The 27,928-nt window shown below is 40.4% G+C and overlaps 20 non-coding genes across 20 annotated transcripts; all 20 read right to left on the bottom strand.

The window, feature by feature from the left end:
• Positions 1–255: 255 nt before the first annotated feature.
• Positions 256–327, bottom strand: trnaa-ugc (transfer RNA alanine (anticodon UGC)). The gene has a single exon. It is a non-coding gene; the product is annotated as a tRNA-Ala (tRNA).
• Positions 328–1,464: 1,137 nt separating this feature from the next.
• Positions 1,465–1,536, bottom strand: trnat-cgu (transfer RNA threonine (anticodon CGU)). The gene has a single exon. It is a non-coding gene; the product is annotated as a tRNA-Thr (tRNA).
• Positions 1,537–2,003: 467 nt separating this feature from the next.
• Positions 2,004–2,075, bottom strand: trnaa-ugc (transfer RNA alanine (anticodon UGC)). Its single transcript has one exon. It is a non-coding gene; the product is annotated as a tRNA-Ala (tRNA).
• Positions 2,076–3,214: 1,139 nt separating this feature from the next.
• trnat-cgu (transfer RNA threonine (anticodon CGU)) lies at positions 3,215–3,286 on the bottom strand. Its single transcript has one exon. It is a non-coding gene; the product is annotated as a tRNA-Thr (tRNA).
• A 467-nt stretch (positions 3,287–3,753) lies between these two features.
• trnaa-ugc (transfer RNA alanine (anticodon UGC)) lies at positions 3,754–3,825 on the bottom strand. The gene has a single exon. It is a non-coding gene; the product is annotated as a tRNA-Ala (tRNA).
• Positions 3,826–4,964: 1,139 nt separating this feature from the next.
• trnat-cgu (transfer RNA threonine (anticodon CGU)) lies at positions 4,965–5,036 on the bottom strand. Its single transcript has one exon. It is a non-coding gene; the product is annotated as a tRNA-Thr (tRNA).
• A 1,679-nt stretch (positions 5,037–6,715) lies between these two features.
• On the bottom strand, positions 6,716–6,787 carry trnat-cgu (transfer RNA threonine (anticodon CGU)). Its single transcript has one exon. It is a non-coding gene; the product is annotated as a tRNA-Thr (tRNA).
• Positions 6,788–8,466: 1,679 nt separating this feature from the next.
• trnat-cgu (transfer RNA threonine (anticodon CGU)) lies at positions 8,467–8,540 on the bottom strand. The gene has a single exon. It is a non-coding gene; the product is annotated as a tRNA-Thr (tRNA).
• A 1,670-nt stretch (positions 8,541–10,210) lies between these two features.
• On the bottom strand, positions 10,211–10,282 carry trnat-cgu (transfer RNA threonine (anticodon CGU)). Its single transcript has one exon. It is a non-coding gene; the product is annotated as a tRNA-Thr (tRNA).
• Positions 10,283–11,962: 1,680 nt separating this feature from the next.
• On the bottom strand, positions 11,963–12,034 carry trnat-cgu (transfer RNA threonine (anticodon CGU)). Its single transcript has one exon. It is a non-coding gene; the product is annotated as a tRNA-Thr (tRNA).
• A 1,678-nt stretch (positions 12,035–13,712) lies between these two features.
• Positions 13,713–13,784, bottom strand: trnat-cgu (transfer RNA threonine (anticodon CGU)). The gene has a single exon. It is a non-coding gene; the product is annotated as a tRNA-Thr (tRNA).
• A 1,678-nt stretch (positions 13,785–15,462) lies between these two features.
• Positions 15,463–15,536, bottom strand: trnat-cgu (transfer RNA threonine (anticodon CGU)). Its single transcript has one exon. It is a non-coding gene; the product is annotated as a tRNA-Thr (tRNA).
• Positions 15,537–17,206: 1,670 nt separating this feature from the next.
• trnat-cgu (transfer RNA threonine (anticodon CGU)) lies at positions 17,207–17,278 on the bottom strand. Its single transcript has one exon. It is a non-coding gene; the product is annotated as a tRNA-Thr (tRNA).
• Positions 17,279–18,957: 1,679 nt separating this feature from the next.
• Positions 18,958–19,029, bottom strand: trnat-cgu (transfer RNA threonine (anticodon CGU)). The gene has a single exon. It is a non-coding gene; the product is annotated as a tRNA-Thr (tRNA).
• A 1,679-nt stretch (positions 19,030–20,708) lies between these two features.
• On the bottom strand, positions 20,709–20,780 carry trnat-cgu (transfer RNA threonine (anticodon CGU)). Its single transcript has one exon. It is a non-coding gene; the product is annotated as a tRNA-Thr (tRNA).
• A 1,679-nt stretch (positions 20,781–22,459) lies between these two features.
• Positions 22,460–22,531, bottom strand: trnat-cgu (transfer RNA threonine (anticodon CGU)). Its single transcript has one exon. It is a non-coding gene; the product is annotated as a tRNA-Thr (tRNA).
• Positions 22,532–24,210: 1,679 nt separating this feature from the next.
• trnat-cgu (transfer RNA threonine (anticodon CGU)) lies at positions 24,211–24,282 on the bottom strand. The gene has a single exon. It is a non-coding gene; the product is annotated as a tRNA-Thr (tRNA).
• Positions 24,283–25,962: 1,680 nt separating this feature from the next.
• trnat-cgu (transfer RNA threonine (anticodon CGU)) lies at positions 25,963–26,034 on the bottom strand. The gene has a single exon. It is a non-coding gene; the product is annotated as a tRNA-Thr (tRNA).
• Positions 26,035–26,501: 467 nt separating this feature from the next.
• On the bottom strand, positions 26,502–26,573 carry trnaa-ugc (transfer RNA alanine (anticodon UGC)). The gene has a single exon. It is a non-coding gene; the product is annotated as a tRNA-Ala (tRNA).
• Positions 26,574–27,712: 1,139 nt separating this feature from the next.
• trnat-cgu (transfer RNA threonine (anticodon CGU)) lies at positions 27,713–27,784 on the bottom strand. Its single transcript has one exon. It is a non-coding gene; the product is annotated as a tRNA-Thr (tRNA).
• Positions 27,785–27,928: the final 144 nt, after the last annotated feature.

Below are 27,928 nucleotides of genomic sequence, written 5' to 3' on the forward strand. Positions count from 1 at the left end.
ATTGAAACTACAATGAAATGATAGCAGCAATTCTTAAACCACGTACAGACAGGGATCGAACCCATGAACTTCAGTTTTTGAAAATGACGCCATAAAAGATGGCAACCATGCCACTTCTGTTCTATAAATGTACGAACAGGGATTGAACGCACGTTGTTCAGATTACAAAACCAAATTATTTAGCACATCTCTGTTTCCTGCTTAGAATTTCAACATTCTGGAAAGTAGGAGTTGGGTCAGTGCAAAAATGTTCAATGGAGAAGCTGGGGATTGAACCCAGGACCTCATACATGCAAAGCATGCGCTCTACCACTGAGCTACATCCCCTTCCTGTAAAATAAAAAAATGTTTCTTATTTTATTTTATTTCATCTTTATTTAACCGGGTCAGCTAGTGGAGAACAAGTTCTCATTTAGAACTGCGACCTGGCCAAGATAAAGCAGAGCAGTGCGACACAAACAACAACACAGAGTTACAAATGGAATAAACAAGCGTAGTCAATAACACAATAGAAAAAAAGAAAGTCTATATACAATGTGTGCAAATGGAATGAGGAGGTAAGGCAATAAATAGGCCATAGTAGCGAAGTAATTACAATTTAGCAAATTAACGTTGGATTGATAGATGAGCAGATGATGATGTGCAAGTAGAAATACTGGTGTGCAAAAGAGCAGAAAGTAAATAAAAACAATATAGGGATGAGGTAGGTAAATTGGGTGGGCTATTGACAGATGTGCTATGTACAGCTGCAGCGATCGGTTAGCAGCTCAGATAGCTGATGTGTAAAGTTAGTGAGGGAAATATAAGTGTCCAGCTTCAGCGATTTTTGCAATTCGTTCCAGTCATTGGCAGCAGAGAACTGGAAGGAAAGGCGGCCAAAATAGGTGTTGGCTTTGGGGATGACCAGTGAGATATTCCTGCTGGAGCGAGTGCTATGGGTGGGTGTTGTTATCGTGACCAGTGAGCTGAGATAAGGCGGAGCTTTACCTAGCATAGACTTATAGATGACCTGGAGCCTGTGGGTCTGGTGACGAATAGGTAGCGAGGGCCAGCCGACTACAGCATTCCGGTCGCAGTGGTCATATCAATACAATTTACCTTTTCTTTACACTGTTCTAATGAAAGTACATTTCCATAATATCAGCTATCTTCCATAAACGTCGAACAAGGATTGAACCCATGTGCTTCAGTTTACAGAAACAGATGATTTAGCATATCTATTTCCTTCTTAGAATGTCAACATTCTGGAAAGTGGGAGTTGTGCAAAAACTAATTTAACAAGTAAATACACTGAACAAAGAAGTTGGGGATTAACGTTGGACTGCATACATGTAAAGTACTGGCTCTACCATAGAGATACATGCCCTTACTAAAATAGTTGTTTTGCAATATTGATACAACTTGCGTTTTCTGCAAAGTCCTCCAACAGAAGCACAGGTCCATGATATCAGATTTCTTTCATAAAGGCACGGACAGGATTTGAACCCATGATCTTCGGTTTACGAGACCGACGCCTTACCACTTGGCCACCATGCCACTCTAAGCTGTGAATTATATATACACATTCTGGAAAGTAGTAGTTGTGTAAATGTGAATTTGGCACACAAATAAACTCAGTGGAGAATCTTGGGATTGAACCGAGGACCTCATACACATTTTGCATGCACTCCCCCTCTGAGCTTCCATCCCATTTAATTTGCAAATAAAATGCAATATCAATGCAATGTACTTTTTAGATACACCACTCCATTGAAACTACAATGAAATGATAGCAGCAATTCTTAAACCACGTACAGACAGGGATCGAACCCATGAACTTCAGTTTTTGAAAATGACGCCATAAAAGATGGCAACCATGCCACTTCTGTTCTATAAATGTACGAACAGGGATTGAACGCACGTTGTTCAGATTACAAAACCAAATTATTTAGCACATCTCTGTTTCCTGCTTAGAATTTCAACATTCTGGAAAGTAGGAGTTGGGTCAGTGCAAAAATGTTCAATGGAGAAGCTGGGGATTGAACCCAGGACCTCATACATGCAAAGCATGCGCTCTACCACTGAGCTACATCCCCTTCCTTTAAAATAAAAAAATGTTTCTTATTTTATTTTATTTCACCTTTATTTAACCAGGTCAGCTAGTGGAGAACAAGTTCTCATTTAGAACTGCGACCTGGCCAAGATAAAGCAGAGCAGTGCGACACAAACAACAACACAGAGTTACAAATGGAATAAACAAGCGTACAGTCAATAACACAATAGAAAAAAAGAAAGTCTATATACAATGTGTGCAAATGGAATGAGGAGGTAAGGCAATAAATAGGCCATAGTAGCGAAGTAATTACAATTTAGCAAATTAACGTTGGATTGATAGATGAGCAGATGATGATGTGCAAGTAGAAATACTGGTGTGCAAAAGAGCAGAAAGTAAATAAAAACAATATAGGGATGAGGTAGGTAAATTGGGTGGGCTATTGACAGATGTGCTATGTACAGCTGCAGCGATCGGTTAGCAGCTCAGATAGCTGATGTGTAAAGTTAGTGAGGGAAATATAAGTGTCCAGCTTCAGCGATTTTTGCAATTCGTTCCAGTCATTGGCAGCAGAGAACTGGAAGGAAAGGCGGCCAAAATAGGTGTTGGCTTTGGGGATGACCAGTGAGATATTCCTGCTGGAGCGAGTGCTATGGGTGGGTGTTGTTATCGTGACCAGTGAGCTGAGATAAGGCGGAGCTTTACCTAGCATAGACTTATAGATGACCTGGAGCCTGTGGGTCTGGTGACGAATAGGTAGCGAGGGCCAGCCGACTAGAGCATTCCGGTCGCAGTGGTCATATCAATACAATTTACCTTTTCTTTACACTGTTCTAATGAATGTACATTTCCATAATATCAGCTATCTTCCATAAACGTCGAACAAGGATTGAACCCATGTGCTTCAGTTTACAGAAACAGATGATTTAGCATATCTATTTCCTTCTTAGAATGTCAACATTCTGGAAAGTGGGAGTTGTGCAAAAACTAATTTAACAAGTAAATACACTGAACAAAGAAGTTGGGGATTAACGTTGGACCGCATACATGTAAAGTACTGGCTCTACCATAGAGATACATGCCCTTACTAAAATAGTTGTTTTGCAATATTGATACAACTTGCGTTTTCTGCAAAGTCCTCCAACAGAAGCACAGGTCCATGATATCAGATTTCTTTCATAAAGGCACGGACAGGATTTGAACCCATGATCTTCGGTTTACGAGACCGACGCCTTACCACTTGGCCACCATGCCACTCTAAGCTGTGAATTATATATACACATTCTGGAAAGTAGTAGTTGTGTAAATGTGAATTTGGCACACAAATAAACTCAGTGGAGAATCTTGGGATTGAACCGAGGACCTCATACACATTTTGCATGCACTCCCCCTCTGAGCTTCCATCCCATTTAATTTGCAAATAAAATGCAATATCAATGCAATGTACTTTTTAGATACACCACTCCATTGAAACTACAATGAAATGATAGCAGCAATTCTTAAACCACGTACAGACAGGGATCGAACCCATGAACTTCAGTTTTTGAAAATGACGCCATAAAAGATGGCAACCATGCCACTTCTGTTCTATAAATGTACGAACAGGGATTGAACGCACGTTGTTCAGATTACAAGACCAAATTATTTAGCACATCTCTGTTTCCTGCTTAGAATTTCAACATTCTGGAAAGTAGGAGTTGGGTCAGTGCAAAAATGTTCAATGGAGAAGCTGGGGATTGAACCCAGGACCTCATACATGCAAAGCATGCGCTCTACCACTGAGCTACATCCCCTTCCTTTAAAATAAAAAAATGTTTCTTATTTTATTTTATTTCACCTTTATTTAACCAGGTCAGCTAGTGGAGAACAAGTTCTCATTTAGAACTGCGACCTGGCCAAGATAAAGCAGAGCAGTGCGACACAAACAACAACACAGAGTTACAAATGGAATAAACAAGCGTACAGTCAATAACACAATAGAAAAAAAGAAAGTCTATATACAATGTGTGCAAATGGAATGAGGAGGTAAGGCAATAAATAGGCCATAGTAGCGAAGTAATTACAATTTAGCAAATTAACGTTGGATTGATAGATGAGCAGATGATGATGTGCAAGTAGAAATACTGGTGTGCAAAAGAGCAGAAAGTAAATAAAAACAATATAGGGATGAGGTAGGTAAATTGGGTGGGCTATTGACAGATGTGCTATGTACAGCTGCAGCGATCGGTTAGCAGCTCAGATAGCTGATGTGTAAAGTTAGTGAGGGAAATATAAGTGTCCAGCTTCAGCGATTTTTGCAATTCGTTCCAGTCATTGGCAGCAGAGAACTGGAAGGAAAGGCGGCCAAAATAGGTGTTGGCTTTGGGGATGACCAGTGAGATATTCCTGCTGGAGCGAGTGCTATGGGTGGGTGTTGTTATCGTGACCAGTGAGCTGAGATAAGGCGGAGCTTTACCTAGCATAGACTTATAGATGACCTGGAGCCTGTGGGTCTGGTGACGAATAGGTAGCGAGGGCCAGCCGACTAGAGCATTCCGGTCGCAGTGGTCATATCAATACAATTTACCTTTTCTTTACACTGTTCTAATGAAAGTACATTTCCATAATATCAGCTATCTTCCATAAACGTCGAACAAGGATTGAACCCATGTGCTTCAGTTTACAGAAACAGATGATTTAGCATATCTATTTCCTTCTTAGAATGTCAACATTCTGGAAAGTGGGAGTTGTGCAAAAACTAATTTAACAAGTAAATACACTGAACAAAGAAGTTGGGGATTAACGTTGGACCGCATACATGTAAAGTACTGGCTCTACCATAGAGATACATGCCCTTACTAAAATAGTTGTTTTGGAATATTGATACAACTTGCGTTTTCTGCAAAGTCCTCCAACAGAAGCACAGGTCCATGATATCAGATGTCTTTCAGAAAGGCACGGACGGGATTTGAACCCATGATCTTCGGTTTACGAGACCGACGCCTTACCACTTGGCCACCATGCCACTCTAAGCTGTGAATTATACATACACATTCTGGAAAGTAGTAGTTGTGTAAATGTGAATTTGGCACACAAATAAACTCAGTGGAGAATCTTGGGATTGAACCGAGGACCTCATACACATTTTGCATGCACTCCCCCTCTGAGCTTCCATCCCATTTAATTTGCAAATAAAATGCAATATCAATGCAATGTACTTTTTAGATACACCACTCCATTGAAACTACAATGAAATGATAGCAGCAATTCTTAAACCACGTACAGACAGGGATCGAACCCATGAACTTCAGTTTTTGAAAATGACGCCATAAAAGATGGCAACCATGCCACTTCAGTTCTATAAATCTATGAACAGGGATTGAACGCACGTTGTTCAGATTACAAGACCAAATTATTTAGCACATCTCTGTTTCCTGCTTAGAATTTCAACATTCTGGAAAGTAGGAGTTGGGTCAGTGCAAAACTTTTCAATGGAGAAGCTGGGGATTGAACCCAGGACCTCATACATGCAAAGCATGCGCTCTACCACTGAGCTACAGCCCCTTCCTTTAAAAATAAAAAAATGTTTCTTATTTTATTTTATTTCACCTTTTTTTAACCAGGTCAGCTAGTGGAGAACAAGTTCTCATTTAGAACTGCGACCTGGCCAAGATAAAGCAGAGCAGTGCGACACAAACAACAACACAGAGTTACAAATGGAATAAACAAGCGTACAGTCAATAACACAATAGAAAAAAAGAAAGTCTATATACAATGTGTGCAAATGGAATGAGGAGGTAAGGCAATAAATAGGCCATAGTAGCGAAGTAATTACAATTTAGCAAATTAACGTTGGATTGATAGATGAGCAGATGATGATGTGCAAGTAGAAATACTGGTGTGCAAAAGAGCAGAAAGTAAATAAAAACAATATAGGGATGAGGTAGGTAAATTGGGTGGGCTATTTACAGATGTGCTATGTACAGCTGCAGCGATCGGTTAGCAGCTCAGATAGCTGATGTGTAAAGTTAGTGAGGGAAATATAAGTGTCCAGCTTCAGCGATTTTTGCAATTCGTTCCAGTCATTGGCAGCAGAGAACTGGAAGGAAAGGCGGCCAAAATAGGTGTTGGCTTTGGGGATGACCAGTGAGATATTCCTGCTGGAGCGAGTGCTATGGGTGGGTGTTGTTATCGTGACCAGTGAGCTGAGATAAGGCGGAGCTTTACCTAGCATAGACTTATAGATGACCTGGAGCCTGTGGGTCTGGTGACGAATAGGTAGCGAGGGCCAGCCGACTAGAGCATTCCGGTCGCAGTGGTCATATCAATACAATTTACCTTTTCTTTACACTGTTCTAATGAATGTACATTTCCATAATATCAGCTATCTTCCATAAACGTCGAACAAGGATTGAACCCATGTGCTTCAGTTTACAGAAACAGATGATTTAGCATATCTATTTCCTTCTTAGAATGTCAACATTCTGGAAAGTGGGAGTTGTGCAAAAACTAATTTAACAAGTAAATACACTGAACAAAGAAGTTGGGGATTAACGTTGGACCGCATACATGTAAAGTACTGGCTCTACCATAGAGATACATGCCCTTACTAAAATAGCTGTTTTGGAGTATAGATACAACTTGCGTTTTCTGCAAAGTCCTCCAACAGAAGCACAGGTCCATGATATCAGATGTCTTTCAGAAAGGCACGGACGGGATTTGAACCCATGATCTTCGGTTTACGAGACCGACGCCTTACCACTTGGCCACCATGCCACTCTAAGCTGTGAATTATACATACACATTCTGGAAAGTAGTAGTTGTGTAAATGTGAATTTGGCACACAAATAAACTCAGTGGAGAATCTTGGGATTGAACCGAGGACCTCATACACATTTTGCATGCACTCCCCCTCTGAGCTTCCATCCCATTTAATTTGCAAATAAAATGCAATATCAATGCAATGTACTTTTTAGATACACCACTCCATTGAAACTACAATGAAATGATAGCAGCAATTCTTAAACCACGTACAGACAGGGATCGAACCCATGAACTTCAGTTTTTGAAAATGACGCCATAAAAGATGGCAACCATGCCACTTCAGTTCTATAAATGTATGAACAGGGATTGAACGCACGTTGTTCAGATTACAAGACCAAATTATTTAGCACATCTCTGTTTCCTGCTTAGAATTTCAACATTCTGGAAAGTAGGAGTTGGGTCAGTGCAAAACTTTTCAATGGAGAAGCTGGGGATTGAACCCAGGACCTCATACATGCAAAGCATGCGCTCTACCACTGAGCTACAGCCCCTTCCTTTAAAAATAAAAAAATGTTTCTTATTTTATTTTATTTCACCTTTTTTTAACCAGGTCAGCTAGTGGAGAACAAGTTCTCATTTAGAACTGCGACCTGGCCAAGATAAAGCAGAGCAGTGCGACACAAACAACAACACAGAGTTACAAATGGAATAAACAAGCGTACAGTCAATAACACAATAGAAAAAAAGAAAGTCTATATACAATGTGTGCAAATGGAATGAGGAGGTAAGGCAATAAATAGGCCATAGTAGCGAAGTAATTACAATTTAGCAAATTAACGTTGGATTGATAGATGAGCAGATGATGATGTGCAAGTAGAAATACTGGTGTGCAAAAGAGCAGAAAGTAAATAAAAACAATATAGGGATGAGGTAGGTAAATTGGGTGGGCTATTTACAGATGTGCTATGTACAGCTGCAGCGATCGGTTAGCAGCTCAGATAGCTGATGTGTAAAGTTAGTGAGGGAAATATAAGTGTCCAGCTTCAGCGATTTTTGCAATTCGTTCCAGTCATTGGCAGCAGAGAACTGGAAGGAAAGGCGGCCAAAATAGGTGTTGGCTTTGGGGATGACCAGTGAGATATTCCTGCTGGAGCGAGTGCTATGGGTGGGTGTTGTTATCGTGACCAGTGAGCTGAGATAAGGCGGAGCTTTACCTAGCATAGACTTATAGATGACCTGGAGCCTGTGGGTCTGGTGACGAATAGGTAGCGAGGGCCAGCCGACTAGAGCATTCCGGTCGCAGTGGTCATATCAATACAATTTACCTTTTCTTTACACTGTTCTAATGAATGTACATTTCCATAATATCAGCTATCTTCCATAAACGTCGAACAAGGATTGAACCCATGTGCTTCAGTTTACAGAAACAGATGATTTAGCATATCTATTTCCTTCTTAGAATGTCAACATTCTGGAAAGTGGGAGTTGTGCAAAAACTAATTTAACAAGTAAATACACTGAACAAAGAAGTTGGGGATTAACGTTGGACCGCATACATGTAAAGTACTGGCTCTACCATAGAGATACATGCCCTTACTAAAATAGTTGTTTTGGAATATTGATACAACTTGCGTTTTCTGCAAAGTCCTCCAACAGAAGCACAGGTCCATGATATCAGATGTCTTTCAGAAAGGCACGGACGGGATTTGAACCCATGATCTTCGGTTTACGAGACCGACGCCTTACCACTTGGCCACCCTAAGCTGTGAATTATACATACACATTCTGGAAAGTAGTAGTTGTGTAAATGTGAATTTGGCACACAAATAAACTCAGTGGAGAATCTTGGGATTGAACCGAGGACCTCATACACATTTTGCATGCACTCCCCCTCTGAGCTTCCATCCCATTTAATTTGCAAATAAAATGCAATATCAATGCAATGTACTTTTTAGATACACCACTCCATTGAAACTACAATGAAATGATAGCAGCAATTCTTAAACCACGTACAGACAGGGATCGAACCCATGAACTTCAGTTTTTGAAAATGACGCCATAAAAGATGGCAACCATGCCACTTCAGTTCTATAAATCTATGAACAGGGATTGAACGCACGTTGTTCAGATTACAAGACCAAATTATTTAGCACATCTCTGTTTCCTGCTTAGAATTTCAACATTCTGGAAAGTAGGAGTTGGGTCAGTGCAAAACTTTTCAATGGAGAAGCTGGGGATTGAACCCAGGACCTCATACATGCAAAGCATGCGCTCTACCACTGAGCTACAGCCCCTTCCTTTAAAAATAAAAAAATGTTTCTTATTTTATTTTATTTCACCTTTTTTTAACCAGGTCAGCTAGTGGAGAACAAGTTCTCATTTAGAACTGCGACCTGGCCAAGATAAAGCAGAGCAGTGCGACACAAACAACAACACAGAGTTACAAATGGAATAAACAAGCGTACAGTCAATAACACAATACAAAAAAAGAAAGTCTATATACAATGTGTGCAAATGGAATGAGGAGGTAAGGCAATAAATAGGCCATAGTAGCGAAGTAATTACAATTTAGCAAATTAACGTTGGATTGATAGATGAGCAGATGATGATGTGCAAGTAGAAATACTGGTGTGCAAAAGAGCAGAAAGTAAATAAAAACAATATAGGGATGAGGTAGGTAAATTGGGTGGGCTATTTACAGATGTGCTATGTACAGCTGCAGCGATCGGTTAGCAGCTCAGATAGCTGATGTGTAAAGTTAGTGAGGGAAATATAAGTGTCCAGCTTCAGCGATTTTTGCAATTCGTTCCAGTCATTGGCAGCAGAGAACTGGAAGGAAAGGCGGCCAAAATAGGTGTTGGCTTTGGGGATGACCAGTGAGATATTCCTGCTGGAGCGAGTGCTATGGGTGGGTGTTGTTATCGTGACCAGTGAGCTGAGATAAGGCGGAGCTTTACCTAGCATAGACTTATAGATGACCTGGAGCCTGTGGGTCTGGTGACGAATAGGTAGCGAGGGCCAGCCGACTAGAGCATTCCGGTCGCAGTGGTCATATCAATACAATTTACCTTTTCTTTACACTGTTCTAATGAATGTACATTTCCATAATATCAGCTATCTTCCATAAACGTCGAACAAGGATTGAACCCATGTGCTTCAGTTTACAGAAACAGATGATTTAGCATATCTATTTCCTTCTTAGAATGTCAACATTCTAGAAAGTGGGAGTTGTGCAAAAACTAATTTAAACAAGTAAATACACTGAACAAAGAAGTTGGGGATTAACGTTGGACCGCATACATGTAAAGTACTGGCTCTACCATAGAGATACATGCCCTTACTAAAATATTTGTTTTGGAATATTGATACAACTTGCGTTTTCTGCAAAGTCCTCCAACAGAAGCACAGGTCCATGATATCAGATGTCTTTCAGAAAGGCACGGACGGGATTTGAACCCATGATCTTCGGTTTACGAGACCGACGCCTTACCACTTGGCCACCATGCCACTCTAAGCTGTGAATTATACATACACATTCTGGAAAGTAGTAGTTGTGTAAATGTGAATTTGGCACACAAATAAACTCAGTGGAGAATCTTGGGATTGAACCGAGGACCTCATACACATTTTGCATGCACTCCCCCTCTGAGCTTCCATCCCATTTAATTTGCAAATAAAATGCAATATCAATGCAATGTACTTTTTAGATACACCACTCCATTGAAACTACAATGAAATGATAGCAGCAATTCTTAAACCACGTACAGACAGGGATCGAACCCATGAACTTCAGTTTTTGAAAATGACGCCATAAAAGATGGCAACCATGCCACTTCAGTTCTATAAATCTATGAACAGGGATTGAACGCACGTTGTTCAGATTACAAGACCAAATTATTTAGCACATCTCTGTTTCCTGCTTAGAATTTCAACATTCTGGAAAGTAGGAGTTGGGTCAGTGCAAAACTTTTCAATGGAGAAGCTGGGGATTGAACCCAGGACCTCATACATGCAAAGCATGCGCTCTACCACTGAGCTACAGCCCCTTCCTTTAAAAATAAAAAAATGTTTCTTATTTTATTTTATTTCACCTTTTTTTAACCAGGTCAGCTAGTGGAGAACAAGTTCTCATTTAGAACTGCGACCTGGCCAAGATAAAGCAGAGCAGTGCGACACAAACAACAACACAGAGTTACAAATGGAATAAACAAGCGTACAGTCAATAACACAATACAAAAAAAGAAAGTCTATATACAATGTGTGCAAATGGAATGAGGAGGTAAGGCAATAAATAGGCCATAGTAGCGAAGTAATTACAATTTAGCAAATTAACGTTGGATTGATAGATGAGCAGATGATGATGTGCAAGTAGAAATACTGGTGTGCAAAAGAGCAGAAAGTAAATAAAAACAATATAGGGATGAGGTAGGTAAATTGGGTGGGCTATTTACAGATGTGCTATGTACAGCTGCAGCGATCGGTTAGCAGCTCAGATAGCTGATGTGTAAAGTTAGTGAGGGAAATATAAGTGTCCAGCTTCAGCGATTTTTGCAATTCGTTCCAGTCATTGGCAGCAGAGAACTGGAAGGAAAGGCGGCCAAAATAGGTGTTGGCTTTGGGGATGACCAGTGAGATATTCCTGCTGGAGCGAGTGCTATGGGTGGGTGTTGTTATCGTGACCAGTGAGCTGAGATAAGGCGGAGCTTTACCTAGCATAGACTTATAGATGACCTGGAGCCTGTGGGTCTGGTGACGAATAGGTAGCGAGGGCCAGCCGACTAGAGCATTCCGGTCGCAGTGGTCATATCAATACAATTTACCTTTTCTTTACACTGTTCTAATGAATGTACATTTCCATAATATCAGCTATCTTCCATAAACGTCGAACAAGGATTGAACCCATGTGCTTCAGTTTACAGAAACAGATGATTTAGCATATCTATTTCCTTCTTAGAATGTCAACATTCTAGAAAGTGGGAGTTGTGCAAAAACTAATTTAAACAAGTAAATACACTGAACAAAGAAGTTGGGGATTAACGTTGGACCGCATACATGTAAAGTACTGGCTCTACCATAGAGATACATGCCCTTACTAAAATATTTGTTTTGGAATATTGATACAACTTGCGTTTTCTGCAAAGTCCTCCAACAGAAGCACAGGTCCATGATATCAGATGTCTTTCAGAAAGGCACGGACGGGATTTGAACCCATGATCTTCGGTTTACGAGACCGACGCCTTACCACTTGGCCACCATGCCACTCTAAGCTGTGAATTATACATACACATTCTGGAAAGTAGTAGTTGTGTAAATGTGAATTTGGCACACAAATAAACTCAGTGGAGAATCTTGGGATTGAACCGAGGACCTCATACACATTTTGCATGCACTCCCCCTCTGAGCTTCCATCCCATTTAATTTGCAAATAAAATGCAATATCAATGCAATGTACTTTTTAGATACACCACTCCATTGAAACTACAATGAAATGATAGCAGCAATTCTTAAACCACGTACAGACAGGGATCGAACCCATGAACTTCAGTTTTTGAAAATGACGCCATAAAAGATGGCAACCATGCCACTTCAGTTCTATAAATCTATGAACAGGGATTGAACGCACGTTGTTCAGATTACAAGACCAAATTATTTAGCACATCTCTGTTTCCTGCTTAGAATTTCAACATTCTGGAAAGTAGGAGTTGGGTCAGTGCAAAACTTTTCAATGGAGAAGCTGGGGATTGAACCCAGGACCTCATACATGCAAAGCATGCACTCTACCACTGAGCTACAGCCCCTTCCTTTAAAATAAAAAAATGTTTCTTATTTTATTTTATTTCACCTTTTTTTAACCAGGTCAGCTAGTGGAGAACAAGTTCTCATTTAGAACTGCGACCTGGCCAAGATAAAGCAGAGCAGTGCGACACAAACAACAACACAGAGTTACAAATGGAATAAACAAGCGTACAGTCAATAACACAATAGAAAAAAAGAAAGTCTATATACAATGTGTGCAAATGGAATGAGGAGGTAAGGCAATAAATAGGCCATAGTAGCGAAGTAATTACAATTTAGCAAATTAACGTTGGATTGATAGATGAGCAGATGATGATGTGCAAGTAGAAATACTGGTGTGCAAAAGAGCAGAAAGTAAATAAAAACAATATAGGGATGAGGTAGGTAAATTGGGTGGGCTATTTACAGATGTGCTATGTACAGCTGCAGCGATCGGTTAGCAGCTCAGATAGCTGATGTGTAAAGTTAGTGAGGGAAATATAAGTGTCCAGCTTCAGCGATTTTTGCAATTCGTTCCAGTCATTGGCAGCAGAGAACTGGAAGGAAAGGCGGCCAAAATAGGTGTTGGCTTTGGGGATGACCAGTGAGATATTCCTGCTGGAGCGAGTGCTATGGGTGGGTGTTGTTATCGTGACCAGTGAGCTGAGATAAGGCGGAGCTTTACCTAGCATAGACTTATAGATGACCTGGAGCCTGTGGGTCTGGTGACGAATAGGTAGCGAGGGCCAGCCGACTAGAGCATTCCGGTCGCAGTGGTCATATCAATACAATTTACCTTTTCTTTACACTGTTCTAATGAATGTACATTTCCATAATATCAGCTATCTTCCATAAACGTCGAACAAGGATTGAACCCATGTGCTTCAGTTTACAGAAACAGATGATTTAGCATATCTATTTCCTTCTTAGAATGTCAACATTCTGGAAAGTGGGAGTTGTGCAAAAACTAATTTAACAAGTAAATACACTGAACAAAGAAGTTGGGGATTAACGTTGGACCGCATACATGTAAAGTACTGGCTCTACCATAGAGATACATGCCCTTACTAAAATATCTGTTTTGGAGTATTGATACAACTTGCGTTTTCTGCAAAGTCCTCCAACAGAAGCACAGGTCCATGATATCAGATGTCTTTCAGAAAGGCACGGACGGGATTTGAACCCATGATCTTCGGTTTACGAGACCGACGCCTTACCACTTGGCCACCATGCCACTCTAAGCTGTGAATTATACATACACATTCTGGAAAGTAGTAGTTGTGTAAATGTGAATTTGGCACACAAATAAACTCAGTGGAGAATCTTGGGATTGAACCGAGGACCTCATACACATTTTGCATGCACTCCCCCTCTGAGCTTCCATCCCATTTAATTTGCAAATAAAATGCAATATCAATGCAATGTACTTTTTAGATACACCACTCCATTGAAACTACAATGAAATGATAGCAGCAATTCTTAAACCACGTACAGACAGGGATCGAACCCATGAACTTCAGTTTTTGAAAATGACGCCATAAAAGATGGCAACCATGCCACTTCAGTTCTATAAATGTATGAACAGGGATTGAACGCACGTTGTTCAGATTACAAGACCAAATTATTTAGCACATCTCTGTTTCCTGCTTAGAATTTCAACATTCTGGAAAGTAGGAGTTGGGTCAGTGCAAAACTTTTCAATGGAGAAGCTGGGGATTGAACCCAGGACCTCATACATGCAAAGCATGCACTCTACCACTGAGCTACAGCCCCTTCCTTTAAAATAAAAAAATGTTTCTTATTTTATTTTATTTCACCTTTTTTTAACCAGGTCAGCTAGTGGAGAACAAGTTCTCATTTAGAACTGCGACCTGGCCAAGATAAAGCAGAGCAGTGCGACACAAACAACAACACAGAGTTACAAATGGAATAAACAAGCGTACAGTCAATAACACAATAGAAAAAAAGAAAGTCTATATACAATGTGTGCAAATGGAATGAGGAGGTAAGGCAATAAATAGGCCATAGTAGCGAAGTAATTACAATTTAGCAAATTAACGTTGGATTGATAGATGAGCAGATGATGATGTGCAAGTAGAAATACTGGTGTGCAAAAGAGCAGAAAGTAAATAAAAACAATATAGGGATGAGGTAGGTAAATTGGGTGGGCTATTTACAGATGTGCTATGTACAGCTGCAGCGATCGGTTAGCAGCTCAGATAGCTGATGTGTAAAGTTAGTGAGGGAAATATAAGTGTCCAGCTTCAGCGATTTTTGCAATTCGTTCCAGTCATTGGCAGCAGAGAACTGGAAGGAAAGGCGGCCAAAATAGGTGTTGGCTTTGGGGATGACCAGTGAGATATTCCTGCTGGAGCGAGTGCTATGGGTGGGTGTTGTTATCGTGACCAGTGAGCTGAGATAAGGCGGAGCTTTACCTAGCATAGACTTATAGATGACCTGGAGCCTGTGGGTCTGGTGACGAATAGGTAGCGAGGGCCAGCCGACTAGAGCATTCCGGTCGCAGTGGTCATATCAATACAATTTACCTTTTCTTTACACTGTTCTAATGAATGTACATTTCCATAATATCAGCTATCTTCCATAAACGTCGAACAAGGATTGAACCCAAGTGCTTCAGTTTACAGAAACAGATGATTTAGCATATCTATTTCCTTCTTAGAATGTCAACATTCTGGAAAGTGGGAGTTGTGCAAAAACTAATTTAACAAGTAAATACACTGAACAAAGAAGTTGGGGATTAACGTTGGACCGCATACATGTAAAGTACTGGCTCTACCATAGAGATACATGCCCTTACTAAAATAGTTGTTTTGGAATATTGATACAACTTGCGTTTTCTGCAAAGTCCTCCAACAGAAGCACAGGTCCATGATATCAGATGTCTTTCAGAAAGGCACGGACGGGATTTGAACCCATGATCTTCGGTTTACGAGACCGACGCCTTACCACTTGGCCACCATAAGCTGTGAATTATACATACACATTCTGGAAAGTAGTAGTTGTGTAAATGTGAATTTGGCACACAAATAAACTCAGTGGAGAATCTTGGGATTGAACCGAGGACCTCATACACATTTTGCATGCACTCCCCCTCTGAGCTTCCATCCCATTTAATTTGCAAATAAAATGCAATATCAATGCAATGTACTTTTTAGATACACCACTCCATTGAAACTACAATGAAATGATAGCAGCAATTCTTAAACCACGTACAGACAGGGATCGAACCCATGAACTTCAGTTTTTGAAAATGACGCCATAAAAGATGGCAACCATGCCACTTCAGTTCTATAAATGTATGAACAGGGATTGAACGCACGTTGTTCAGATTACAAGACCAAATTATTTAGCACATCTCTGTTTCCTGCTTAGAATTTCAACATTCTGGAAAGTAGGAGTTGGGTCAGTGCAAAACTTTTCAATGGAGAAGCTGGGGATTGAACCCAGGACCTCATACATGCAAAGCATGCGCTCTACCACTGAGCTACAGCCCCTTCCTTTAAAAATAAAAAAATGTTTCTTATTTTATTTTATTTCACCTTTTTTTAACCAGGTCAGCTAGTGGAGAACAAGTTCTCATTTAGAACTGCGACCTGGCCAAGATAAAGCAGAGCAGTGCGACACAAACAACAACACAGAGTTACAAATGGAATAAACAAGCGTACAGTCAATAACACAATAGAAAAAAAGAAAGTCTATATACAATGTGTGCAAATGGAATGAGGAGGTAAGGCAATAAATAGGCCATAGTAGCGAAGTAATTACAATTTAGCAAATTAACGTTGGATTGATAGATGAGCAGATGATGATGTGCAAGTAGAAATACTGGTGTGCAAAAGAGCAGAAAGTAAATAAAAACAATATAGGGATGAGGTAGGTAAATTGGGTGGGCTATTTACAGATGTGCTATGTACAGCTGCAGCGATCGGTTAGCAGCTCAGATAGCTGATGTGTAAAGTTAGTGAGGGAAATATAAGTGTCCAGCTTCAGCGATTTTTGCAATTCGTTCCAGTCATTGGCAGCAGAGAACTGGAAGCAAAGGCGGCCAAAATAGGTGTTGGCTTTGGGGATGACCAGTGAGATATTCCTGCTGGAGCGAGTGCTATGGGTGGGTGTTGTTATCGTGACCAGTGAGCTGAGATAAGGCGGAGCTTTACCTAGCATAGACTTATAGATGACCTGGAGCCTGTGGGTCTGGTGACGAATAGGTAGCGAGGGCCAGCCGACTAGAGCATTCCGGTCGCAGTGGTCATATCAATACAATTTACCTTTTCTTTACACTGTTCTAATGAATGTACATTTCCATAATATCAGCTATCTTCCATAAACGTCGAACAAGGATTGAACCCATGTGCTTCAGTTTACAGAAACAGATGATTTAGCATATCTATTTCCTTCTTAGAATGTCAACATTCTAGAAAGTGGGAGTTGTGCAAAAACTAATTTAAACAAGTAAATACACTGAACAAAGAAGTTGGGGATTAACGTTGGACCGCATACATGTAAAGTACTGGCTCTACCATAGAGATACATGCCCTTACTAAAATATTTGTTTTGGAATATTGATACAACTTGCGTTTTCTGCAAAGTCCTCCAACAGAAGCACAGGTCCATGATATCAGATGTCTTTCAGAAAGGCACGGACGGGATTTGAACCCATGATCTTCGGTTTACGAGACCGACGCCTTACCTCTTGGCCACCATGCCACTCTAAGCTGTGAATTATACATACACATTCTGGAAAGTAGTAGTTGTGTAAATGTGAATTTGGCACACAAATAAACTCAGTGGAGAATCTTGGGATTGAACCGAGGACCTCATACACATTTTGCATGCACTCCCCCTCTGAGCTTCCATCCCATTTAATTTGCAAATAAAATGCAATATCAATGCAATGTACTTTTTAGATACACCACTCCATTGAAACTACAATGAAATGATAGCAGCAATTCTTAAACCACGTACAGACAGGGATCGAACCCATGAACTTCAGTTTTTGAAAATGACGCCATAAAAGATGGCAACCATGCCACTTCAGTTCTATAAATGTATGAACAGGGATTGAACGCACGTTGTTCAGATTACAAGACCAAATTATTTAGCACATCTCTGTTTCCTGCTTAGAATTTCAACATTCTGGAAAGTAGGAGTTGGGTCAGTGCAAAACTTTTCAATGGAGAAGCTGGGGATTGAACCCAGGACCTCATACATGCAAAGCATGCGCTCTACCACTGAGCTACAGCCCCTTCCTTTAAAAATAAAAAAATGTTTCTTATTTTATTTTATTTCACCTTTTTTTAACCAGGTCAGCTAGTGGAGAACAAGTTCTCATTTAGAACTGCGACCTGGCCAAGATAAAGCAGAGCAGTGCGACACAAACAACAACACAGAGTTACAAATGGAATAAACAAGCGTACAGTCAATAACACAATAGAAAAAAAGAAAGTCTATATACAATGTGTGCAAATGGAATGAGGAGGTAAGGCAATAAATAGGCCATAGTAGCGAAGTAATTACAATTTAGCAAATTAACGTTGGATTGATAGATGAGCAGATGATGATGTGCAAGTAGAAATACTGGTGTGCAAAAGAGCAGAAAGTAAATAAAAACAATATAGGGATGAGGTAGGTAAATTGGGTGGGCTATTTACAGATGTGCTATGTACAGCTGCAGCGATCGGTTAGCAGCTCAGATAGCTGATGTGTAAAGTTAGTGAGGGAAATATAAGTGTCCAGCTTCAGCGATTTTTGCAATTCGTTCCAGTCATTGGCAGCAGAGAACTGGAAGGAAAGGCGGCCAAAATAGGTGTTGGCTTTGGGGATGACCAGTGAGATATTCCTGCTGGAGCGAGTGCTATGGGTGGGTGTTGTTATCGTGACCAGTGAGCTGAGATAAGGCGGAGCTTTACCTAGCATAGACTTATAGATGACCTGGAGCCTGTGGGTCTGGTGACGAATAGGTAGCGAGGGCCAGCCGACTAGAGCATTCCGGTCGCAGTGGTCATATCAATACAATTTACCTTTTCTTTACACTGTTCTAATGAATGTACATTTCCATAATATCAGCTATCTTCCATAAACGTCGAACAAGGATTGAACCCATGTGCTTCAGTTTACAGAAACAGATGATTTAGCATATCTATTTCCTTCTTAGAATGTCAACATTCTGGAAAGTGGGAGTTGTGCAAAAACTAATTTAACAAGTAAATACACTGAACAAAGAAGTTGGGGATTAACGTTGGACCGCATACATGTAAAGTACTGGCTCTACCATAGAGATACATGCCCTTACTAAAATAGCTGTTTTGGAGTATTGATACAACTTGCGTTTTCTGCAAAGTCCTCCAACAGAAGCACAGGTCCATGATATCAGATGTCTTTCAGAAAGGCACGGACGGGATTTGAACCCATGATCTTCGGTTTACGAGACCGACGCCTTACCACTTGGCCACCATGCCACTCTAAGGTGTGAATTATACATACACATTCTGGAAAGTAGTAGTTGTGTAAATGTGAATTTGGCACACAAATAAACTCAGTGGAGAATCTTGGGATTGAACCGAGGACCTCATACACATTTTGCATGCACTCCCCCTCTGAGCTTCCATCCCATTTAATTTGCAAATAAAATGCAATATCAATGCAATGTACTTTTTAGATACACCACTCCATTGAAACTACAATGAAATGATAGCAGCAATTCTTAAACCACGTACAGACAGGGATCGAACCCATGAACTTCAGTTTTTGAAAATGACGCCATAAAAGATGGCAACCATGCCACTTCAGTTCTATAAATGTATGAACAGGGATTGAACGCACGTTGTTCAGATTACAAGACCAAATTATTTAGCACATCTCTGTTTCCTGCTTAGAATTTCAACATTCTGGAAAGTAGGAGTTGGGTCAGTGCAAAACTTTTCAATGGAGAAGCTGGGGATTGAACCCAGGACCTCATACATGCAAAGCATGCGCTCTACCACTGAGCTACAGCCCCTTCCTTTAAAAATAAAAAAATGTTTCTTATTTTATTTTATTTCACCTTTTTTTAACCAGGTCAGCTAGTGGAGAACAAGTTCTCATTTAGAACTGCGACCTGGCCAAGATAAAGCAGAGCAGTGCGACACAAACAACAACACAGAGTTACAAATGGAATAAACAAGCGTACAGTCAATAACACAATAGAAAAAAAGAAAGTCTATATACAATGTGTGCAAATGGAATGAGGAGGTAAGGCAATAAATAGGCCATAGTAGCGAAGTAATTACAATTTAGCAAATTAACGTTGGATTGATAGATGAGCAGATGATGATGTGCAAGTAGAAATACTGGTGTGCAAAAGAGCAGAAAGTAAATAAAAACAATATAGGGATGAGGTAGGTAAATTGGGTGGGCTATTTACAGATGTGCTATGTACAGCTGCAGCGATCGGTTAGCAGCTCAGATAGCTGATGTGTAAAGTTAGTGAGGGAAATATAAGTGTCCAGCTTCAGCGATTTTTGCAATTCGTTCCAGTCATTGGCAGCAGAGAACTGGAAGGAAAGGCGGCCAAAATAGGTGTTGGCTTTGGGGATGACCAGTGAGATATTCCTGCTGGAGCGAGTGCTATGGGTGGGTGTTGTTATCGTGACCAGTGAGCTGAGATAAGGCGGAGCTTTACCTAGCATAGACTTATAGATGACCTGGAGCCTGTGGGTCTGGTGACGAATAGGTAGCGAGGGCCAGCCGACTAGAGCATTCCGGTCGCAGTGGTCATATCAATACAATTTACCTTTTCTTTACACTGTTCTAATGAATGTACATTTCCATAATATCAGCTATCTTCCATAAACGTCGAACAAGGATTGAACCCATGTGCTTCAGTTTACAGAAACAGATGATTTAGCATATCTATTTCCTTCTTAGAATGTCAACATTCTGGAAAGTGGGAGTTGTGCAAAAACTAATTTAACAAGTAAATACACTGAACAAAGAAGTTGGGGATTAACGTTGGACCGCATACATGTAAAGTACTGGCTCTACCATAGAGATACATGCCCTTACTAAAATAGCTGTTTTGGAGTATTGATACAACTTGCGTTTTCTGCAAAGTCCTCCAACAGAAGCACAGGTCCATGATATCAGATGTCTTTCAGAAAGGCACGGACGGGATTTGAACCCATGATCTTCGGTTTACGAGACCGACGCCTTACCACTTGGCCACCATGCCACTCTAAGCTGTGAATTATACATACACATTCTGGAAAGTAGTAGTTGTGTAAATGTGAATTTGGCACACAAATAAACTCAGTGGAGAATCTTGGGATTGAACCGAGGACCTCATACACATTTTGCATGCACTCCCCCTCTGAGCTTCCATCCCATTTAATTTGCAAATAAAATGCAATATCAATGCAATGTACTTTTTAGATACACCACTCCATTGAAACTACAATGAAATGATAGCAGCAATTCTTAAACCACGTACAGACAGGGATCGAACCCATGAACTTCAGTTTTTGAAAATGACGCCATAAAAGATGGCAACCATGCCACTTCAGTTCTATAAATCTATGAACAGGGATTGAACGCACGTTGTTCAGATTACAAGACCAAATTATTTAGCACATCTCTGTTTCCTGCTTAGAATTTCAACATTCTGGAAAGTAGGAGTTGGGTCAGTGCAAAACTTTTCAATGGAGAAGCTGGGGATTGAACCCAGGACCTCATACATGCAAAGCATGCGCTCTACCACTGAGCTACAGCCCCTTCCTTTAAAAATAAAAAAATGTTTCTTATTTTATTTTATTTCACCTTTTTTTAACCAGGTCAGCTAGTGGAGAACAAGTTCTCATTTAGAACTGCGACCTGGCCAAGATAAAGCAGAGCAGTGCGACACAAACAACAACACAGAGTTACAAATGGAATAAACAAGCGTACAGTCAATAACACAATAGAAAAAAAGAAAGTCTATATACAATGTGTGCAAATGGAATGAGGAGGTAAGGCAATAAATAGGCCATAGTAGCGAAGTAATTACAATTTAGCAAATTAACGTTGGATTGATAGATGAGCAGATGATGATGTGCAAGTAGAAATACTGGTGTGCAAAAGAGCAGAAAGTAAATAAAAACAATATAGGGATGAGGTAGGTAAATTGGGTGGGCTATTTACAGATGTGCTATGTACAGCTGCAGCGATCGGTTAGCAGCTCAGATAGCTGATGTGTAAAGTTAGTGAGGGAAATATAAGTGTCCAGCTTCAGCGATTTTTGCAATTCGTTCCAGTCATTGGCAGCAGAGAACTGGAAGGAAAGGCGGCCAAAATAGGTGTTGGCTTTGGGGATGACCAGTGAGATATTCCTGCTGGAGCGAGTGCTATGGGTGGGTGTTGTTATCGTGACCAGTGAGCTGAGATAAGGCGGAGCTTTACCTAGCATAGACTTATAGATGACCTGGAGCCTGTGGGTCTGGTGACGAATAGGTAGCGAGGGCCAGCCGACTAGAGCATTCCGGTCGCAGTGGTCATATCAATACAATTTACCTTTTCTTTACACTGTTCTAATGAATGTACATTTCCATAATATCAGCTATCTTCCATAAACGTCGAACAAGGATTGAACCCATGTGCTTCAGTTTACAGAAACAGATGATTTAGCATATCTATTTCCTTCTTAGAATGTCAACATTCTGGAAAGTGGGAGTTGTGCAAAAACTAATTTAACAAGTAAATACACTGAACAAAGAAGTTGGGGATTAACGTTGGACCGCATACATGTAAAGTACTGGCTCTACCATAGAGATACATGCCCTTACTAAAATAGCTGTTTTGGAGTATTGATACAACTTGCGTTTTCTGCAAAGTCCTCCAACAGAAGCACAGGTCCATGATATCAGATGTCTTTCAGAAAGGCACGGACGGGATTTGAACCCATGATCTTCGGTTTACGAGACCGACGCCTTACCACTTGGCCACCATGCCACTCTAAGCTGTGAATTATACATACACATTCTGGAAAGTAGTAGTTGTGTAAATGTGAATTTGGCACACAAATAAACTCAGTGGAGAATCTTGGGATTGAACCGAGGACCTCATACACATTTTGCATGCACTCCCCCTCTGAGCTTCCATCCCATTTAATTTGCAAATAAAATGCAATATCAATGCAATGTACTTTTTAGATACACCACTCCATTGAAACTACAATGAAATGATAGCAGCAATTCTTAAACCACGTACAGACAGGGATCGAACCCATGAACTTCAGTTTTTGAAAATGACGCCATAAAAGATGGCAACCATGCCACTTCAGTTCTATAAATGTATGAACAGGGATTGAACGCACGTTGTTCAGATTACAAGACCAAATTATTTAGCACATCTCTGTTTCCTGCTTAGAATTTCAACATTCTGGAAAGTAGGAGTTGGGTCAGTGCAAAACTTTTCAATGGAGAAGCTGGGGATTGAACCCAGGACCTCATACATGCAAAGCATGCGCTCTACCACTGAGCTACAGCCCCTTCCTTTAAAAATAAAAAAACGTTTCTTATTTTATTTTATTTCACCTTTTTTTAACCAGGTCAGCTAGTGGAGAACAAGTTCTCATTTAGAACTGCGACCTGGCCAAGATAAAGCAGAGCAGTGCGACACAAACAACAACACAGAGTTACAAATGGAATAAACAAGCGTACAGTCAATAACACAATAGAAAAAAAGAAAGTCTATATACAATGTGTGCAAATGGAATGAGGAGGTAAGGCAATAAATAGGCCATAGTAGCGAAGTAATTACAATTTAGCAAATTAACGTTGGATTGATAGATGAGCAGATGATGATGTGCAAGTAGAAATACTGGTGTGCAAAAGAGCAGAAAGTAAATAAAAACAATATAGGGATGAGGTAGGTAAATTGGGTGGGCTATTTACAGATGTGCTATGTACAGCTGCAGCGATCGGTTAGCAGCTCAGATAGCTGATGTGTAAAGTTAGTGAGGGAAATATAAGTGTCCAGCTTCAGCGATTTTTGCAATTCGTTCCAGTCATTGGCAGCAGAGAACTGGAAGGAAAGGCGGCCAAAATAGGTGTTGGCTTTGGGGATGACCAGTGAGATATTCCTGCTGGAGCGAGTGCTATGGGTGGGTGTTGTTATCGTGACCAGTGAGCTGAGATAAGGCGGAGCTTTACCTAGCATAGACTTATAGATGACCTGGAGCCTGTGGGTCTGGTGACGAATAGGTAGCGAGGGCCAGCCGACTAGAGCATTCCGGTCGCAGTGGTCATATCAATACAATTTACCTTTTCTTTACACTGTTCTAATGAATGTACATTTCCATAATATCAGCTATCTTCCATAAACGTCGAACAAGGATTGAACCCATGTGCTTCAGTTTACAGAAACAGATGATTTAGCATATCTATTTCCTTCTTAGAATGTCAACATTCTGGAAAGTGGGAGTTGTGCAAAAACTAATTTAACAAGTAAATACACTGAACAAAGAAGTTGGGGATTAACGTTGGACCGCATACATGTAAAGTACTGGCTCTACCATAGAGATACATGCCCTTACTAAAATAGCTGTTTTGGAGTATTGATACAACTTGCGTTTTCTGCAAAGTCCTCCAACAGAAGCACAGGTCCATGATATCAGATGTCTTTCAGAAAGGCACGGACGGGATTTGAACCCATGATCTTCGGTTTACGAGACCGACGCCTTACCACTTGGCCACCATGCCACTCTAAGCTGTGAATTATACATACACATTCTGGAAAGTAGTAGTTGTGTAAATGTGAATTTGGCACACAAATAAACTCAGTGGAGAATCTTGGGATTGAACCGAGGACCTCATACACATTTTGCATGCACTCCCCCTCTGAGCTTCCATCCCATTTAATTTGCAAATAAAATGCAATATCAATGCAATGTACTTTTTAGATACACCACTCCATTGAAACTACAATGAAATGATAGCAGCAATTCTTAAACCACGTACAGACAGGGATCGAACCCATGAACTTCAGTTTTTGAAAATGACGCCATAAAAGATGGCAACCATGCCACTTCAGTTCTATAAATGTATGAACAGGGATTGAACGCACGTTGTTCAGATTACAAGACCAAATTATTTAGCACATCTCTGTTTCCTGCTTAGAATTTCAACATTCTGGAAAGTAGGAGTTGGGTCAGTGCAAAACTTTTCAATGGAGAAGCTGGGGATTGAACCCAGGACCTCATACATGCAAAGCATGCGCTCTACCACTGAGCTACAGCCCCTTCCTTTAAAAATAAAAAAAATGTTTCTTATTTTATTTTATTTCACCTTTTTTTAACCAGGTCAGCTAGTGGAGAACAAGTTCTCATTTAGAACTGCGACCTGGCCAAGATAAAGCAGAGCAGTGCGACACAAACAACAACACAGAGTTACAAATGGAATAAACAAGCGTACAGTCAATAACACAATAGAAAAAAAGAAAGTCTATATACAATGTGTGCAAATGGAATGAGGAGGTAAGGCAATAAATAGGCCATAGTAGCGAAGTAATTACAATTTAGCAAATTAACGTTGGATTGATAGATGAGCAGATGATGATGTGCAAGTAGAAATACTGGTGTGCAAAAGAGCAGAAAGTAAATAAAAACAATATAGGGATGAGGTAGGTAAATTGGGTGGGCTATTTACAGATGTGCTATGTACAGCTGCAGCGATCGGTTAGCTGCTCAGATAGCTGATGTGTAAAGTTAGTGAGGGAAATATAAGTGTCCAGCTTCAGCGATTTTTGCAATTCGTTCCAGTCATTGGCAGCAGAGAACTGGAAGGAAAGGCAGCCAAAATAGGTGTTGGCTTTGGGGATGACCAGTGAGATATTCCTGCTGGAGCGAGTGCTATGGGTGGGTGTTGTTATCGTGACCAGTGAGCTGAGATAAGGTTGAGCTTTACCTAGCATAGACTTATAGATGACCTGGAGCCTGTGGGTCTGGTGACGAATAGGTAGCGAGGGCCAGCCGACTAGAGCATACCGGTCGCAGTGGTCATATCAATACAATTTACCTTTTCTTTACACTGTTCTAATGAAAGTACATTTCCATAATATCAGCTATCTTCCATAAACGTCGAACAAGGATTGAACCCATGTGCTTCAGTTTACAGAAACAGATGATTTAGCATATCTATTTCCTTCTTAGAATGTCAACATTCTGGAAAGTGGGAGTTGTGCAAAAACTAATTTAACAAGTAAATACACTGAACAAAGAAGTTGGCGATTAACATTGGAGCGCATACATGTAAAGTACTGGCTCTACCATAGAGATACATGCCCTTACTAAAATAGTTGTTTTGCAATATTGATACAACTTGCTTTTTCTGCAAAGTCCTCCAATAGAAGCACAGGTCCATGATATCAGATGTCTTTCATAAAGGCACGGACAGGATTTGAACCCATGATCTTCGGTTTACGAGACCGACGCCTTACCACTTGGCCACCATGCCACTCTACACTGTTAATTATATATACACATTCTGGAAAGTAGTAGTTCTGTAAATGTGAATTTGGCACACAAATAAACTCAGTGGAGAATCTTGGGATTGAACCGAGGACCTCATACACATTTTGCATGCACTCCCCCTCTGAGCTTCCATCCCATTTAATTTGCAAATAAAATGCAATATCAATGCAATGTACTTTTTAGATACACCACTCCATTGAAACTACAATGAAATGATAGCAGCAATTCTTAAACCACGTACAGACAGGGATCGAACCCATGAACTTCAGTTTTTGAAAATGACGCCATAAAAGATGGCAACCATGCCACTTCTGTTCTATAAATGTACGAACAGGGATTGAACGCACGTTGTTCAGATTACAAAACCAAATTATTTAGCACATCTCTGTTTCCTGCTTAGAATTTCAACATTCTGGAAAGGAGGAGTTGGGTCAGTGCAAAAATGTTCAATGGAGAAGCTGGGGATTGAACCCAGGACCTCATACATGCAAAGCATGCGCTCTACCACTGAGCTACATCCCCTTCCTGTAAAATATAAAAATGTTTCTTATTTTATTTTATTTCATCTTTATTTAACCGGGTCAGCTAGTGGAGAACAAGTTCTCATTTAGAACTGCGACCTGGCCAAGATAAAGCAGAGCAGTGCGACACAAACAACAACACAGAGTTACAAATGGAATAAACAAGCGTACAGTCAATAACACAATAGAAAAAAAGAAAGTCTATATACAATGTGTGCAAATGGAATGAGGAGGTAAGGCAATAAATAGGCCATAGTAGCGAAGTAATTACAATTTAGCAAATTAACGTTGGATTGATAGATGAGCAGATGATGATGTGCAAGTAGAAATACTGGTGTGCAAAAGAGCAGAAAGTAAATAAAAACAATATGGGGATGAGGTAGGTAGATTGGGTGGGCTATTCACAGATGTGCTATGTACAGCTGCAGCGATCGGTTAGCTGCTCAGATAGCTGATGTGTAAAGTTAGTGAGGGAAATATAAGTGTCCAGCTTCAGCGATTTTTGCAATTCGTTCCAGTCATTGGCAGCAGAGAACTGGAAGGAAAGGCAGCCAAAATAGGTGTTGGCTTTGGGGATGACCAGTGAGATATTCCTGCTGGAGCGAGTGCTATGGGTGGGTGTTGTTATCGTGACCAGTGAGCTGAGATAAGGTTGAGCTTTACCTAGCATAGACTTATAGATGACCTGGAGCCTGTGGGTCTGGTGACGAATAGGTAGCGAGGGCCAGCCGACTAGAGCATACCGGTCGCAGTGGTCATATCAATACAATTTACCTTTTCTTTACACTGTTCTAATGAAAGTACATTTCCATAATATCAGCTATCTTCCATAAACGTCGAACAAGGATTGAACCCATGTGCTTCAGTTTACAGAAACAGATGATTTAGCATATCTATTTCCTTCTTAGAATGTCAACATTCTGGAAAGTGGGAGTTGTGCAAAAACTAATTTAACAAGTAAATACACTGAACAAAGAAGTTGGCGATTAACATTGGAGCGCATACATGTAAAGTACTGGCTCTACCATAGAGATACATGCCCTTACTAAAATAGTTGTTTTGCAATATTGATACAACTTGCTTTTTCTGCAAAGTCCTCCAATAGAAGCACAGGTCCATGATATCAGATGTCTTTCATAAAGGCACGGACAGGATTTGAACCCATGATCTTCGGTTTACGAGACCGACGCCTTACCACTTGGCCACCATGCCACTCTACACTGTTAATTATATATACACATTCTGGAAAGTAGTAGTTCTGTAAATGTGAATTTGGCACACAAATAAACTCAGTGGAGAATCTTGGGATTGAACCGAGGACCTCATACACATTTTGCATGCACTCCCCCTCTGAGC

Source organism: Salmo salar, unplaced genomic scaffold, assembly GCF_965601325.2.
Source record: "Salmo salar unplaced genomic scaffold, fSalSal1 ptg000135l, whole genome shotgun sequence".
NCBI lineage: Eukaryota > Metazoa > Chordata > Actinopteri > Salmoniformes > Salmonidae > Salmo > Salmo salar.